The sequence below is a fragment of the Carcharodon carcharias genome, chromosome 1 (assembly GCF_017639515.1).
Source record: "Carcharodon carcharias isolate sCarCar2 chromosome 1, sCarCar2.pri, whole genome shotgun sequence".
Classification (NCBI taxonomy): Eukaryota; Metazoa; Chordata; class Chondrichthyes; order Lamniformes; family Lamnidae; genus Carcharodon; species Carcharodon carcharias.
In genome coordinates, this window is record NC_054467.1 from 184,237,238 (window position 1) to 184,254,064 (window position 16,827).

Sequence of the window (16,827 nt, forward strand, 5' to 3'; positions counted from 1 at the left end):
TGATCCCTCCACCAAGGGGAAAAGTTCCTTCCCATCTACTCTATCTACGCCCCTCATAATTTTATACACCTCAATCATGTCCCCCCTCAATCTCCTCCGCTCCAAGGAAAATAACCCCAGTCTATCCAATCTCTCCTCATAACTAAAACTCAGCAGCGCAGGCAACATCCTGGTAAATCTCCTCTGCACTCCCTCTAATGCAATCACATCCTTCCTATAATGTGGATTCCAGAACAGCAAGCAATACTCTAGCTGTGGCCTAACCAGTGTTTTATACAGTTCCAGCATAACCTCCCTGCTCTTATATTCTATGCCTTGGCTAATAATGACAAGTATCCCATATGCCTACTTAACTACCTGTCCCGCTTCTTAAGGGACCAGTGGACATGCATACCAAGATCCCTCTGATCCTCGGCACTTCCCAGGGTCCTACCATTCATCGTGTATTCCCGTACCTTGTTTGTTCTACCCAAGTCCATCACCTCACACTTGTCCAGATTAAATTTCATTTGCCACTGATCAGCCCATCTGACCAGCCAGTCTATATCCCCCTGTAATCTAAGGTCAGCCAGTCTATATCCCCCTGTAATCTAAGGCTATCCTCCTCACTATTAACCACCTCACCAATTTTCATATCAGCCACAAATTTATTGATCAGCCCTCCTACATTCAAGTCTAAATCGTTTATATGTACCACAAACAGCAAAGGATCCAACACCAATCCCTGTGGAACTCCACTTGAAGGGTTCTCAAAATTCCCACATTTTTCAAATCATCAACAAGGATATGACTTTTGGACTTTTACCTGAAACCAGACAACGAGAGGAGACAGAATACACATTCTTTCCTTTAAAGCAATCAATCCAGAGAAAGACTTAAACTAAAGCCCATCAAAATCTTGCATAAATAATCGCTACTAACTACTAAGGCAGGAAGATGACAATCAATGCAATTATGCGAACCCATCAATACTCCGCACATATAATGGATTTCAGTTCAAAACTAGTTATGGGGACAGGAGGACACTGATACACATCATGCGAGCCCATTAAAAACAATGAGACAACAATCACCTAGGGAAGCCCACCAAAATCAAACAAAGAACTAACCTTGATTTGGATTGAGATAAGAAATTCGAAGAAAAAAACAGTATAACTCAGCCAGCAGGTCTGAAGTGTGCAGTTTTTGGGAGACACAGAAGGGTGAGCAGTTTTGAAAGCGGTTTTGGGCAGTGAGCAACTGGGAGCGGTTGAAGCTGAGTTTAAGCAGGGAGCTGAGCCAAGCAGGGAGGAAATCCAGAGGTTTGCAGGCCCGCAGGCAACATCACAGCGAGGGGCATGGGGTGGCAGGCTCAACCAAAGACAACAAGGCCACAACCGCGCCCTCCACCCAACTGAAGAACCTTTGCAGATTCCACAGACCAGGACCACATGGGGACGGCAGGCCCCAGAGGACACAAAGAGCGTACCCCAAAACTGCAACCGGCTTACCTGGCTGGATTTCAAACTGTCAAGGAACCCTGGTTGGTGAGCATGATCCCTGACCTCTTCTAGTTCAATTTAGTTAGGTTTTGGGGGTGGAACAAGGGTAAGGGGATTAGTAGCGTGATTTCTCCTCGTTATGCCGTGTGTTCCCCATTCTTAACTAAGTGTACTTTGTAGGTCTGTATAATCTCAGTGTAATCCTAATGTTAGAAATTCAATTGTGACTTCAATAAACTCAGTTTTCTTTTCTTGCATCAAAACCAGTTGCCTGCTGCATTTTGTCACAACCCCCAAATAAATCCAAGGTCTAGAACCCAGGGAGTGGGAGTGATTTGAACCGCTCAGAAGTCAGAGGTGAAGCTGACACACACACCACCACCCCCTATACACTGGACACAGGCATCCAGTCACAAAAACACCCTTCGACCATCAACCTCTGCTTCCTGCCACTCAGCCAATTCTGGATCCAATTTGCCAAATTGCCTTGGATCCCATGGGCTCTTACCTTCATTACCAGTCTCCCATGCGGGACCTTACCAAAAGCCTTGCTGAAGTCCAAGTAGACTACAATTACCCCAGCGCACACAAGTGCAGTATCCTCTGCACACACCCAGTGCAGAATCCTCTCGACCCCCTCGGTGCAGGATCGGTCCCTTCACACCCCTAATGCAGCATCCCTCTTCACAACCCCAGTGCAGGATCCCTCTACATACCCAGAATGCAGCACAGCCCCATTGCAGCATCCTCCTAACACCCCACAGTGCAACTTCCACTGCACGCCCCCAGTGCAGCACCTTCTGCACACCCCCAGTGCAGCATCCTCTGCACACCTCCAGTGCGACATCCCCTGCACACCTCCAGTGCAGCATCCTCTGCACACCTCCAGTGCAACATCCTCTGCACACCTCCAGTGCGACATCCTCTGCACACCCCCAGTACGGCATCCTCTGAACAAGCCCAGCGCAGCACACTCTTCACACCCCAATGCAGCACCTTATGCACACCCCCACTGCAGAATCCTCTCAACACCCTCAGTGCAGGATCGCTCCCTTCACACCCCTAATGCAGAGTCCTCGTCACACCTCCAGTGCAACATCCTCTGCACACCCCCATTGCAGCATCCTCTTCAAACCCCCAGTGCGGCATCCTCTGCACACCCCCAGTGTGGTATCCACTGCACATGCCCAGTGCGGCATCCTCTGCACACCCCCAGTGTGGCATCCACTGCACATGCCCAGTGTGGCATTCTCTGCACACCCCCAGTGCAGCAACCTCTGCACACCCCCAGTGCAGCATCCTCTGGACAAACCCAGCAGCATCCTCATAACACTCTCAGTGCAGCACCCTCCTCACACCCCCAGTGCAGATTCCTCTCAACACACTCAGTGCAGGGTCACTCCCTTCATCCTCAGTGCAGCATCCTGTGCACACCAGTGCGACACCCTCTTCACACACCCAATGCAGAATGCTCTCGACATTCTCAGTGCAGTTTCGCTCCCTTCAAACCCCCAGTGCAGCATCTCTCACCACAACACTTACACAAACAGGGTGCAGAATCTCATTGTACGTCTGCCCCCCGCCTCCGCCTTCACATTCGTCTTCCCTCTCCTTTTCACCTTATTTACAAATGCCACGATACAAATGGAATTGGGAAAAACCACAAATATATAACGTGTTCCTCTACAAACAACGTGGTGACTGCAAAGCAGCTTTCTCGGCTTTATGTCCCGCACGGTTTGAAAAGGATCTGTTACAAAGTAAATGGAATGTAAATATGATTTTAGAAAAATCAGCGATCAAGTTGAAACAATTCCTTTATTTTAAAGGCGGATGCCCTGAACAGCATTGAGGAGAAACATGTCTCTTGTATTGAAACACTGACGAGACAGGCGGTTGTGATTTATTGAAGGAAGCCTGTTTATGAGTGGTGTGTGGCGTGTGGGGGGGGGGGGGGGGGGTGGTAGGGGATGAACGCGGTAAAAGGGCCATAATCTGGGCCCCGGATCATCCCTTCACGCCCCCCCCCCCCCCCCCCCCCCCCCCCCCACAGCCCCTCAACACCACAGATCAATGAACGTTTTCTTAAAGTGAGATGTGCGGACAAAATAAATTTTGTCTAAAAAGGAAATATTTTTTTCGCTGCCTCTCTCTGGGACAGTGTGAGGAGGGCGGGGAATCCCAAAGCGTTGTCATGACAGGGCTGCGGTGGGAAATCTGTATCTGAACCCTCAAAGCTCCTTCTCCCAATAAGGAACGAGTCGGCCGTAGTCACAAAATATTTTAAAGCGAGACCCCTTAAAGCGGTTTCACCATTTAGACTATCCAAGCTGCAAACATCCGTAGTACTATTCTTGGGTTGATTCCGATCATTTTAAATGTGACTTTTTGTTTGCGATCAACAGTATACCCCTTTCACTAAAAGAGAACTGTCGAAGAGTTGAATGTAGGAGGCAATCACTCAGGATAACATGTACTTATTTTCTATGAGTAATGTGCAAATTCAGAATGTTGTAAAATCGCGGGAAATACAAATATTTGCTTGCAATATTTTTTCAAATGTTTTTGTCACTTAAATGTACTGTGATTTTATAGATGGATGTTATAAGCAGATGTTGAGGGTTACATTGCAAATAAAACCGTGATTTATCTGCACTGGAGATTCATGCAGGGTGTATATACTCCGCTTTAAAAAATCTTTACATCTCAGTGTCCCTGATGGATAAGGAGAATAACAGCGGTTAAAAAGAGACAACGGAATATGTGTGTGCATGCAAAGCGAAGAGTATGTTATAAGGAGATTTCTGTGCACTTAAATCCGAAAGGCGTCCCCAGAACGGGACGCCCCGTCCCTTCTCAAAATAAACTCATCCTCCAGAATGCTTCCGCTCGGTCCTAACGCCCGCAAAACTCAAATGTAAGGCAATCAATGGTCGTGGAAAAGTCATGATGTCCCAATACGAACTGCAAAACCCTCCGTTTTAATGTGGGTACAAAATGTGACGAGATTAAAGACACTTCACTTTCATATTATCCAACAAATGAATAATATTATGGGGTTGTCATAAATTGGCATCATTTACAAGCAACAGCACCGAAGGGCATGTTTATTTATGTTAAAGAAATATTGTGTTTGGATCAGAAGGGTGTCCCCTCCCCCCACAACAAATCCATTCATTTATTTTTCGGAGAGCTGGAATGTTGAATCCGCCCATTTCTCGCTAGATCGAATCGAACGGATTAATATATTCTGCAGTGGCCCAATGAAAATGGATGGGCTGAAGGGAGAACTGTTCGTTTCTCTACTAACTGCGTGGAATACCGTGAATAACACTACTCCGATTTAGCGACATGTGACTGAAAGTGGGCCAGTTGTGGAGGAGAAGCGGCCAGTGTGGACTGCACAGGCTCTCCGACTCTACATGGATCGCATCAAGTTGACGCTGGTGGAGAGTTTCGGAGGGTGACAGAGTAGCAAAAACCGCTCGATTGGAAAACAATTAGACATTGGTTGGACTGGAACCGGGTTGTCGGACTCAGGTCTTGACAGGATTGTCTGGACAGGATTTCCACGCCCTTCCTGACTGATGGTATACGGAGTGAGGCTGAATCAATTTTGTCTGGGGGGGGAGGGGCAATGTCGTGTACAAACTAGAATCAAAAAAGTGCTCTGCACCGTTCCAGATTGGACTGGAGCCCGAAGTGAAAGTGAAGCGATTTGCCCAACGGAACGGCGACCAAAGGAAAGCCGCTGACACCTTGGTCTGATCAGGATGTAGGGAGGAGTGCTGTGAAGCTCTGGACCTGGCTGTAATACTGTTATATGGTTTATGTAAGAAGCCTGAGCGCAGCAGTTTACCTGAATCTATCCCTCTGATTGCACGTGGACTGGAACCAGAGTAGCTTGCCTGCTCTTACTTTAATCGGATTACATTGGGAGCGGTGCTGGTGCAGTCTGTCTGACATTCTGCCGCTCCGAATGTATGGGGTTGAGCTGCCAACCTCTGATCCGATTGTGAATTCTTTAATCTCATCGAGATCTGCTGTCCCCGCTTCTCAGCTCCAATAACACTAATGGATAGCTCTTATTGGCTGCATTAGACAGATGTCTCCTCTCAAATCGGATTGCTAGTAATACTTTCACTCGTATTAAATGCAAACACCTCAATTTTCTCTCCCCGCCCCCTCCCCAGTATCATCCACACAGTGGCACAACCACTTGGAGGTTGGTTTTTATTAAAGCGCGGAGAGCAGTTCCATACAGCTGACTCCATAGGTCCAGTTCATAATACCGCAACTGCTAAACATCCACACGCTGCGATAGTTGTGTTTTTTTTTAAACCACTATGCATTTATTGGTAGGATAATCGTTCAACCTTTCAAATCTAAACTTTTTTCTTGATTGGGTTCCACGGCATATTCCATGAATTATTTGGCTCTCATATTCATGCATGTTTTGTATAAAATTTATGATTGAAACATTGTCAAACCTGTTATATTTTAACCGGACCTAATCTAAATTTACTCCAATACAAACAGGTTTACATTAAACTAATATCTATAGTAAATCGTAAACGGACTCGGCACCGACTAAGCAAGCGGGCGATTCAGGAATGGTTTTATTCAGCTAAAGTCTTCCCGGGTTTTGTCAGTTTTAGTACACGGGTAACTAGATATTTCAAACATGATTTTCTTTCTCTTGTCCTTTTCTGTTGTTACGTTTGATGGAATCGTTTTCTGAAATGCACACATGTGCCAGAAGAATGATGACAAGAATAATGAACCGCCCTCAGTTACACATTCCGCGCTGCATGGTGACTCTTTGTGTGTTGCCCCTTTCCAAACCGCGCCCGTTAATGATCATCCAGAACTCTCCCAGTTCAACCACCAGTGTCTTTCCCTCTTTTAAAGTCCATTACACGTTACACATTACACATTGCACATACAGACCAGCAAATCCCTTTTCCCCCCATTGGGCTGCAAAATGTCCAATTAAAATGAGATGACAATAAACTCAAAGACTGAGATATATTTTTTTGAATTTCAATTGATTACATTTCATCAGCAATTAGTTATTTAGCATGTACTGCAAAGAAAGCTTCAGGCAATTAATGGATACAGAGAATGGGGGATCCGGTAAACCAGCGGGGATTGTGTTTCTTTACATTTTTTTTCTCTAACTAGAAGTTAGTAAGGTTTCATTTATCATTTCCATGTGAATAGTTAACAGGGTGAAATCAATATCAAACGAATCCATAAATCACCCATTATGTCAGCACAGATCAAAATATCGCGTCTGTTATTACAATCAATAAACTATTTTCAAACAACAGAAAATATGACAAACACACTGTAACCGATTGGGATTTTTACAAGTTCATTCCCTTCCGCCAGTTACAAACAAACCACAATCTGTACAATGACCTGTTAGAATTATCAGTAATAACAACGGCATCTCAGATAAAATAACAGCATCTACAATAGCCTAATGCCAGTTACTTGTATTCATAATAGTGTCGTGTTTTCTGCCTGTTCGGATTTGTAAGTAAAATATACCTAAAAATTATCATTATAATTATTATTCACAAATACATTCGTTAAATAGAATGTCCTCTTCTTTGTTTCTGGTTGTACTTTATAACCGAGTATCTGATTCCATCACTAATGTGGAATATACCACATGTACAATACAGAAGCAAAATATTAAAGGTAAATTTTAATCTTCATAGATATAAACGCGAACCATCTTAGATTTGGCGAATTTACAGCAGAGAAGTGATAGATATTAACAAGGGAAAAAAGGTCAGTGCAGGACAATACAACTTATATACACAAATGCATTTTCTAACTATTTTTAAAGGAGTAGACACGCGTCTTGCACTTGGACGAGTGTATATGTGTGAGGGTGTGTGTGAATGTGCATGTGTCTGTTTGAGTGTGTATGTATGGACAAGTGTGTGTGTGTGTGTGTGGTGGGGGGGGGGGTGGGTCGGGTGGGCTGTGTTTCTGTGCATGTGTGAGGTTGTGTATGTATGGGTATGGGTGTATGTATGTGTGCGTGCATGTATGATATGTGTAAATGCTTATATCTGTGTCTGTGTGATATGTATATGTGTGTAAATATGTATATGTGTGTGAATGTGTGTGTGTGAATGTGTGAGAGAGATTGTATGTGTGTGTATGTGGGCGCGGGGGATGGGGGTTGATATTCCTGCTCTAGATAGCTGCAAACAATCTGAATAACTCCTAGTATTCTGTGATCACATACACCCTGATAAACATTCCTGATATATCTTCAGATTAAATCGTTCCGGCATGAGTTACTCTTAATCGTGTATTATGCGTGTCGCCTTATTTCGGATTATTGAAATTCGCCTTTTATTTAATATTTGGCATTCGTTCTAATGCTCTCCGTCTTTTAAACAAGCTCTATGCAAAGCTCTTGAAATTGAAATTACCCCGAATCTTTCATCATGACGCAAACTTGTCGTACGTCTGAACATAAATACATCTTACTGAGCATCTCATCTTGACCTTGCAATATTTAAAATATATTTTGCTGAAATTGTCTGTTGGAACACGGATGCGGCTCCAAGTTTTGTTGTGAGGAGGCTGCCAACCCTCCCGAGTATTTCCATCATTTTCTGTTCTGTTTTGTTCTTGTGTTGTTCGAGGCTGGAGCGGGGAACTATAAACATCAGCCTAAACCCGCCCGCCATAAGATCTGATAAAGACGCTAGAACTGAAATTAAGGATTATGATAAATCTACTCCCTTTATTATCAGCTAATTAAAAATCCACTGGCCATCAATAATTGACAAGGGACTGAAAATAACTGGTTTGAAGGCTGCCGAACAATGACTTTATGTTATTGACAATGTATAGATTCGCTCAGTGTTTCCCTGGCCACACAAATAAAGTGAAATGCTGACGCATTACCTCAGCACGGCTAGTATTAGATCGGAATCATTTTACATTGTAATGTTTATGTTTCAGTATTCTTCATTAGATTAATTCCAATAGTGGCTGTACTTTTCTGTTTTGAGTTCACTACATGTAAACAACGGCGACTAGTGCAGTTTCACAAACACTGGTATGTAGCTTCATTTAAAGAATAACATCAGATTAAGTGCCGTAAATATTTCACAAACTCTATAAGTTTTTGTTTACACTTTCCCCCTGATATTTATAGCGATATCAAAAATACAATATATAAAAAAATTATAAAAAATTTAGAAAAATATTCCAACTACACAAAATCCCCCCAAATTTCCCCAATTGCTTCCACAGTTCTGTTACTTAAGAGGGAAGAGATTTGTGTGACCCTGGATATTAATTTTAAAAGCCGTATGTAAAACACGTTTGAAAAATGTACTGTGTAATCTATCCTGTGACATTTGAGATTAGGTTCTACAGTTTTTTATTCCATTTATGTGACCAGGACGGTAAAATAGCGCCCAAACGAGTTATTTCCCGTCCTTTCTATTAACATAGTATTAATGTTTATGTTTAAAACCAACGGTTTTTTTCTCCCTCAAGAGTTCCCTTGTAGCTCTTTTGGTGGAGGTTTGAAAAATTGCTTTCAGATTAGCCAATTATCTGTCATTAATCACTGATATATCCAGGTATAAATCACACAAAATGCTGTAACTCGTATATCCTCCTATAACTATCTAAACTAGCGATTACTGTTTCTGTTACCATGTAGCAGATCATCTCGCCGTCAGATCTGAAGAGTTTAGATTAAATGAGCACGATAAGGATGAAGAAGATTTAAATTATAAAGACAGATCATTTCCCATATTATAATCTTTAAGCGGAATTTTTTAAAAATCTGAAAAATCTATTCTTAAAATCATATATTATATAAATGACGCACAGTTTGTATATTCTATTTATTAAAAATAATACACGGATTTGCTTTTAGTATGGAACAGTTAAATTGAGAGTGCAGATTTTTGCCACAAATTCCATTAAAGGTGGATTTTTAACAGCTATTGAAGTGATCTAGATTCTGCTCCTTCCTTTTCTCTCACCACCCTCATCACCCCCCACAACTTCCATTTTATTATATTCCTCTCTGAGCGACTCATTCGTTCAGTCCTTCAAATTCTGATTGGCATCTGTTAATCTTCTTATCAAAAGTGGAAATGAGAGCAAGTTAGAGTGAACACAAACTGAAGTTGCATACCGCGGTTAAAATCTGGGGAAGAATACAACGAACTGTACGGCTTTGTCGAAACAATTATTGCAGCCAATGACTTTCCATTAACGGGCACTGGTGAAAAAGAAGTTTCACCAATCATTTGTTAACACCAACGCCATGCAAACGATAACTTCGCCTGATTACAATTTGTTCTGGTTATGTTGAGTCAGCACCTTAACTAAAATTAAATCCGAATTAAAAGAGAGTTTTAACAGCACACTTTAAATCCAATCACAATATATAATCATATCGTACATTGTAAAAATAGTATTAGATTGAAAATTAAAACACTGTGGAGTTTGTAACGCTTGAATGATAAAGGACCGAATTTTATAGATTCCTAATTGCATATAGAAACTGCAGCAGTTTCATATCATGAAATATTACTACAACATATATTTGCTGTTCATTACAATGTTGACAAAAAATCGAAAAGTAGATGCAGTGAAAAAACAAGAGAATTTAACCTCCCACATATACTCGCATTTCTAATTCTATTCGAGGCAAAAGATTTATTTACATTGTTTCCTTGTCCGACTGTTACTTGCGCTATAAGAATTATAAGGCTCATTGAAAAAGGCTGTTTGTAGCAAAGCTATCGGTTACTAATTCAGATATACAGCATACCTTCTGTGCAAAAAAAGCATTCCCTTCATAGCTCCAGCCCGTTCCTCCGGCCCAGATATTTCCCAACATTTTGGGAGATGGGGGGAAATGCTCGACCTTCCCCTGATTAAGAAACCTTCGGCAATTTATTCTATTCTTTTCTGTCTAATGCAGCCCAGTGCAGGTGGCCGGCTCCACCAACACTGAGTCTTTTCAATAGCACGGCCTTCCTCCCAGTCAAGTACCATATAATTAATTTTAAGTTACTCTACGCACCATATTATTAAGATCAAAATCAAAAAGCAGTGTCAAAAAGAACTGATTTACATACAGTTTTTTCTCCCTTTTGTTGTCGCAGAGTTGCCAAGGGTTATAGCGTTAATTGCATAATATAAATATTCAGGTTAATGTGCATGTGCTACTAAGACTATATTTAACAATAAAAAGTGCCTAAAATCTTGCTAATATCCACATCTAAAATGAAAGCAATCGCGTTCTTTGCCAGGCAAGCTATAAAACCTAAAAGTTTAATGAAAATAGACTCCACTCTCAGGATTATAGCAACATTCGCTTATCTTTAGAACTACACTGTTGCCGCTTGCTTATAAAATCTTATTCCAAAGGCTGAATATTAAAACGCACTTATGCTATGCTTATCTTTCCCTTCAGCAAGAGGGCGAGAGTTAGAATAGACAATCCGTCACAAAACACTGCTGTATTTCAACTTTGCCAAGCAGCATAGAAACACGCTGGGAAAGAGCGTCAGCTCCGGAGCAATCCCGCCATCTAGTGGACTGGACGGGACAAGCACAATTATGTTCAATCGAAAGAGAAAATCTGCAGTCTAATGTTGCCCCCTAACGATGCAATGTTACAAATTTAAGAAAACGCCTGTATTTTTTTCCTTTTACGCGGGTACTCTGAAAATATTCTGTGATCTATATTGTGAATCCCTAACAAATAATAATCTCTTGGGGAACTATGTAATTTTCTGACTCAAAGATTTAGTGTAGATCTCGCAATTTTTATTAAAAAATCAAATCAAATTTGACTACATTTAATCCAGCAAACATAATCAATCTCTAAATGTTTTCCTATATCACTATCATTTATTTTCTTAAATTACTTTGTTGGAATCATTTATAAATGAGTTTCGTTTACAGTTTAACGTGAGAGAGATATCCTTGGACTCCAATTATGTGTTTGAGTTCCTCCTACTGGACAAGTACAGTATAGCAGCTCGGTTAAAGGAGGCATTTTCACACCCGAGAAAATTACAGCCTGCGGGAAAGCGTCCAACAGTAGAGAACCGCTGAACTGTTAAAGGTTGTGAAAGTATTTTCGTCACAGAATCTAAATATTTACTGTTGTTACATTTGAATAATTGGATTTGATGTTCTATAAGGACCTGGACTACACCCTTAGTATCAATAGACGATGGCGCTTTTAAAATATGGCTTTCCAGTGGCCTGGAATTATAATTATCGTAGTGTACTGACGTAGATTGAAACTACCCAATATAGGGAGGTCTCACAAACTCAGGAGTCAGATTGTCAACCTAATTCCCAAGCTGTACTGTGACTTAGACAAGATTTAATCAATGTGACTAAAACAGACCATCTACTTGTTTATCACACCACTTTGTGGGACATTGTTATGCACAAATTGGTTGTTGTGTTTCCCAACTTTTCAGTACTGATTACACTTCCAAAGTATTTCACTGCTTGTGAAGCATATGGGGACATCTTGAGGTCATGAAAGATGCAATATAAAAGTTGAGTTGTTTATTGAAAGGCCTGCACAGTGCCAACCTAATATATATGAATGTCCAAAAGAGGACTGCACTTAGTTTAGAATTAATTGGCATGTTTAGTCAGAAAGGCAACAGATAAAGCTGTATTTGGGAGGCAGAAGCAGCACGCTGATAGAATTGGGGTTTACGTGGGCTGGAAGATGACCAGTTAAAGGGCTGCGTCAAATTTATATTAGTGATGATGGCTTAAGCTGAAAACTTCAAGGCAATGTGCGATTTTGAGAATTAACAATGGGAAGCATTTCAGCTACACAACACCATTTAAGTTTTTCATTATACTTATGTGAAGCACCTTGGGATGATTTACCACGTTAAAGCCATTTAAATGCAAGTTGTTGTTGTTCATCAAGTGGAAGGCTGTAATGGTTATAGATTTATTCAGCTATATACAATACATAGACCAAATGAGAAAATATAGATTTGTATTTGCAGCATTTAGAATTACACAGCTGTGGCAGCAATTTAATTTAATGGAAATTAAACCAGTTTTGAGTGAAGATTTTCTCCATGTAATGAAATCATCAACCTATTTTTAAAAATGTATTTCCGATCTTGCTACATAAAGCTCACAGAGAAAGTCTTCTCTCATTTAAGAATATGTTGAAGTTAGTTAATTAGCCCCATTCAAGCAATATCACAGAACTGTGCTACAATTTTGTGTAGTTCCAATAAAAGCCTTTATGATGAAAGCCTTTTTTTCCCCCAGTTGTAGATATGTGTAAAACAAAAACAGAATTACCTGGAAAAACTCAGCAGGTCTGGCAGCATTGGCGGAGAAGTAAAGAGTTGATGTTTCGAGTCCCCATGACCCTGAGTTCTGTCGAAGGGTCATGAGGACTCGAAATGTCACTCTTTTCTTCTCCGCCAATGCTGCCAGACCTGCTGAGTTTTTCCAGGTAATTCTGTTTTTGTTTTGGATTTCCAGCATCCGCAGTTTTTTGTTTTTATCTCTGTAGATATGTGTACACTTGCCACAATGCATGGCTGTTCTGATTGACCCATAATATGTTAATTTAATGCTACAAACCTGTATCTAGTATTCCTCTACTGAAGCTGGAACATGATAAATGCAATGTTCATGGGGTGTTACTATTAAATATGTTAGGTTTAATGTTGTTCAAGGTTGCACTGTTTTTAGAGTATGGGCTCTAGCACATTGAGGACTTGGAGACAAATTTCAGACTGTTGGAGGCAAAATCTGCCTCAGATCCCTGAGAATAATAATGCTGTTTGGCTTCATATATTCACAACATTACATTTGTATTCTCAGAATCTCCTTTTCCTATTAGAAGCACATTCAATCTGCGACATTAATTCCCAACATAACCTTGAATATCAGGAGAGAAAAGGGATTCAGAAAATTCACTTATTTGCCTTCCATTCTTTCTAGAAACATGCAGTCTAACCCTATCCAGAAAGAAACTGAAAAACAAACAGGCAGAAAAAATTGGGTGGGCACTTAAAGGAAATAAACTTGTAGGGTAATGGTGATAGGGTGAGGCATTGGAACTGAGTGGATTACCCCAGATGTTTAGACTCAACGCACCAAAAATCCTCCTTCGATGCCATATAAGACTCCATGAGCTGGATTTAATGGAAGTGACGGGGTCTTGCCCGCTGGCTGGAGGGCTCCTCTTTTAGGGGAAGACCATCTGTACTTTGTGCCACTCAGGCGCTTAAGTGAACACCAGTGGGCCCTTCCCTGGGGAAGGCCTGCCCATCAAAAAGCTGCCTTCTGTTAAACAGCATCACCATGGGGGAGGTTGTGGCTGGTGCCAGTAGTTCACCCACCCGAGGCCTAGGATCATGGATCCCAAGCTACAAGTGAGTGATGGCAGAAGGAGCGGTTGCAGGGTGAGGGTCACAAGGGGGGGAAGGGTCAGCAGTAAGGGCAGAGGAGTGGTTCTCAGTGGCCTCCACTTCTGGAAGCCATGTCCCTCGATCAGTCTTTAAACAAGTGACCACCCACTGGGAGCCTCCCAGAAGCCCCGCACAGGTTTCCTTGTCATGCTCCCCACATGGCGAGCCATCCACTCACTGCTGGGTTAATACCAGCAGCACTGGGATGAGGCCCTTAAGTGGATATTAATTGGAATCCTATGTGTCCCTTGAAGACACCACAAGCTCAGGCTTAAGGGCTGAGGTAACCCAGTTTGCTCATTTAATCTCTAAGTTTGATGAGGCAGGGGTGGAAGCCTTCTTTAACTCTTTCGTGGGGTAAACACATCAGTTAAAGTGGCCAGTCCAACAATACTGCAGAGTAAGCTTTCAGGGAAGGCTCAAGAGGTTTACTGCCTCTTACCTGAGGAAAGTGCCACTGACTTTGAGGCATCAAAAAGGGCTATTTTAAGTGCGCACCACCTACTGCGAGAGGTGTACCATCAGAAATTCAGTATCCTTAGGAAATGACCTGACCAGACGTACTTGGAATTTGAAAGGCTTAAGCAACTTTCTTTTGACCTCCAAGTGCAGCAGAAGCCACTTACAAAAACCTCCATGAAATAATTCCTCTTGAGGAACTTAAAAACTCCATGCCCTTCTCAATAAGAAGATATCTAGAGGAGCAGTGGGTAACGGGCCAGGCAGCCACACTAGCTGATGATTATGAGTTGATCCACAAACCTTTATCTCAGAAGAGACCCTCCCCTAGTCACCTCCAACCAGCTGGAAAGGATAGAGTTGGAAAGAGTGATAGGAAACTGAGCACCCCTGGGAGAGAGGGAAATGCTGGGGGTCCTCCTCAGGACATGAAGGGTGGCGCTGGGATGAAAAGTGAGGCCAAGAAGCCTGTGTGTTTTAACTGCCAAAAGGTAGGGCACCTCCAGGCCAACTGCTAGAGGGTACAGGAAAAACCAGTGGGATTTATCGGGGCACATACACTCTGTGCAGAGAATGGGAATCAATCAGACAGCATAGCAGTCCAGGCTATGCTCTGACTGTAGCTGCAAATCCCTGTAGATGCACTTCTGAGCTTGTGGGTGAAGGCAAACAAATTCCTGAGAGTTACAGGAATTTTATATCTGAAGGAAGGGTGGCCACATTTCCCCAGAGTAAGGCGACTAAGCCTGTAGTAATACTGAGGGATTTAGGGGCCAACCAGACTCGACTGCTGGGAAAAGGCATGACCTTCCCACCAGAGAGTGCAATAAGTGCCAAGGTGCTGGCAAAGAGGATTGAAGGAGGGTACATGCCTATCCCCATATACCAGGTGCATCTGGAGTGTGACTTTGTGTCAGGACCAGTGATTGCAGGAGTCATGCCCAGTTTGCCTGTGGATGGGGCCGATCTGCTCCTCAGCAATGATCAAAGGTAATAGCATCCCCAGTGGTCTCAGAGAAGCCCACTGAAGTTAGAGAGACAGAACAGCTGCAGGAGAAAGTGCCTGGCACTTTCTCTGACCAAGCGGCAATTTGACCCACTTAAAAACATTAGCTCAGACTGCCCACACTGAAGCTGAGGCAGAAGCAGTCCCTCAATGCTACCACATTAAAAATGAGGTGCTAATGAGGAAATGGAGAACCCTTCACAGACTTGGAAACAAGGAGTGGACAGTGATCCACCATGAAGTGGTGCCACTGAGGTACCGTAGGGAAATATTATGGCTCGTTCATGAAATTCTGATAGCTGGGCATGTCAGCATACACAAGCCCGCATCAGTCAGCATTTTTAAAGACTACACCTCCAAAGGGATGTAGTGAGGTTTTGCAGAACATGCCACACCAGCCAGGTTGTAGGAAACACCAACATGCAATAAGACTTGAATAGCATATTGAGATAGATAGAAAACTGGTTGGCAGACAGGAAACAAAGAGTAGGAATAAACGGGTCTTTTTCCATGGGGTACCGCAGGGATCGGTGCTGGGACCCCAGCTATTCACAATATATATTAATGATTTAGATGAGGGAATTAAATGTAATATCTCCAAATTTGCAGATGACACAAAGCTGGATGGGAGGGTGAGCTGTGAGGAGGATGCAGAGAGGCTTCAGGGTGATTTGGACAAGCTGAGTGAGTGGGCAAATGCATGGCAGATGCAGTATAATGTGGAGAAATGTGAGGTAGCAAAATGTTTGGTAGCAAAAGCAGGAAGGCAGATTATTATCTGAATGGCTATAAATTGAGAGAGAGGAATGTGCAACGAGCCCTGGGTGTCCTCGTACACCAGTCGTTGAAAGTAAGCATGCAGGTGCAGCAGGCAGTAAAGAAGGCAGATGGTATGTTAGCCTTCATAGCCAGAGGATTTGCGCACAGGAGCAGGGATGTCTTGCTGCAATTATACAGGGCCTTTGTGAGACCACACCTGGAATATTGTGTGCAGTTCTGGTCTCCTTATCTGAGGAAGGATGTTCTTGCTATAGAGGGAGTGCAGTAAAGGTTTACCAGACTGATTCCTGGGATGGCAGGACTGACAAATGAGGCAAGATTGAGTCAGTTAGGATTATATTCGCTGGCGTTCAGAAGAATGAGGGGGGATCTCATAGAAACCTATAAAATTCTAACAGGACTAAACAAGGTAGATGCAGGAAGGATGTTCCCGATGGTGGGGGAGTCCAGAACCAGGGGTCACAGTCTGAGGATATGGGGTAGACCATTTAGGGCTGAGATGAGGAGAAATTTCTTTAACCAGAGAGTGGTGAGCTTGTGGAATTCGCTATCACAGAAAGCAGTTGTAGCCAAAACATTGTATGTTTTCAAGGAGGAGTTTGATATAGCTCTTGGG

The 16,827-nt window shown here is 42.5% G+C and overlaps 1 long non-coding RNA gene across 1 annotated transcript; it reads left to right on the forward strand.

Annotated features, from left to right (window-relative positions):
- The first annotated feature begins 4,745 nt into the window (after nt 1-4,745).
- Nucleotides 4,746-11,339, forward strand: LOC121285262. Its single transcript, XR_005944621.1, has 2 exons — nt 4,746-5,313; nt 10,963-11,339. It is a non-coding gene; the product is annotated as an uncharacterized LOC121285262 (long non-coding RNA).
- The last annotated feature ends 5,488 nt before the right edge of the window (nt 11,340-16,827 follow it).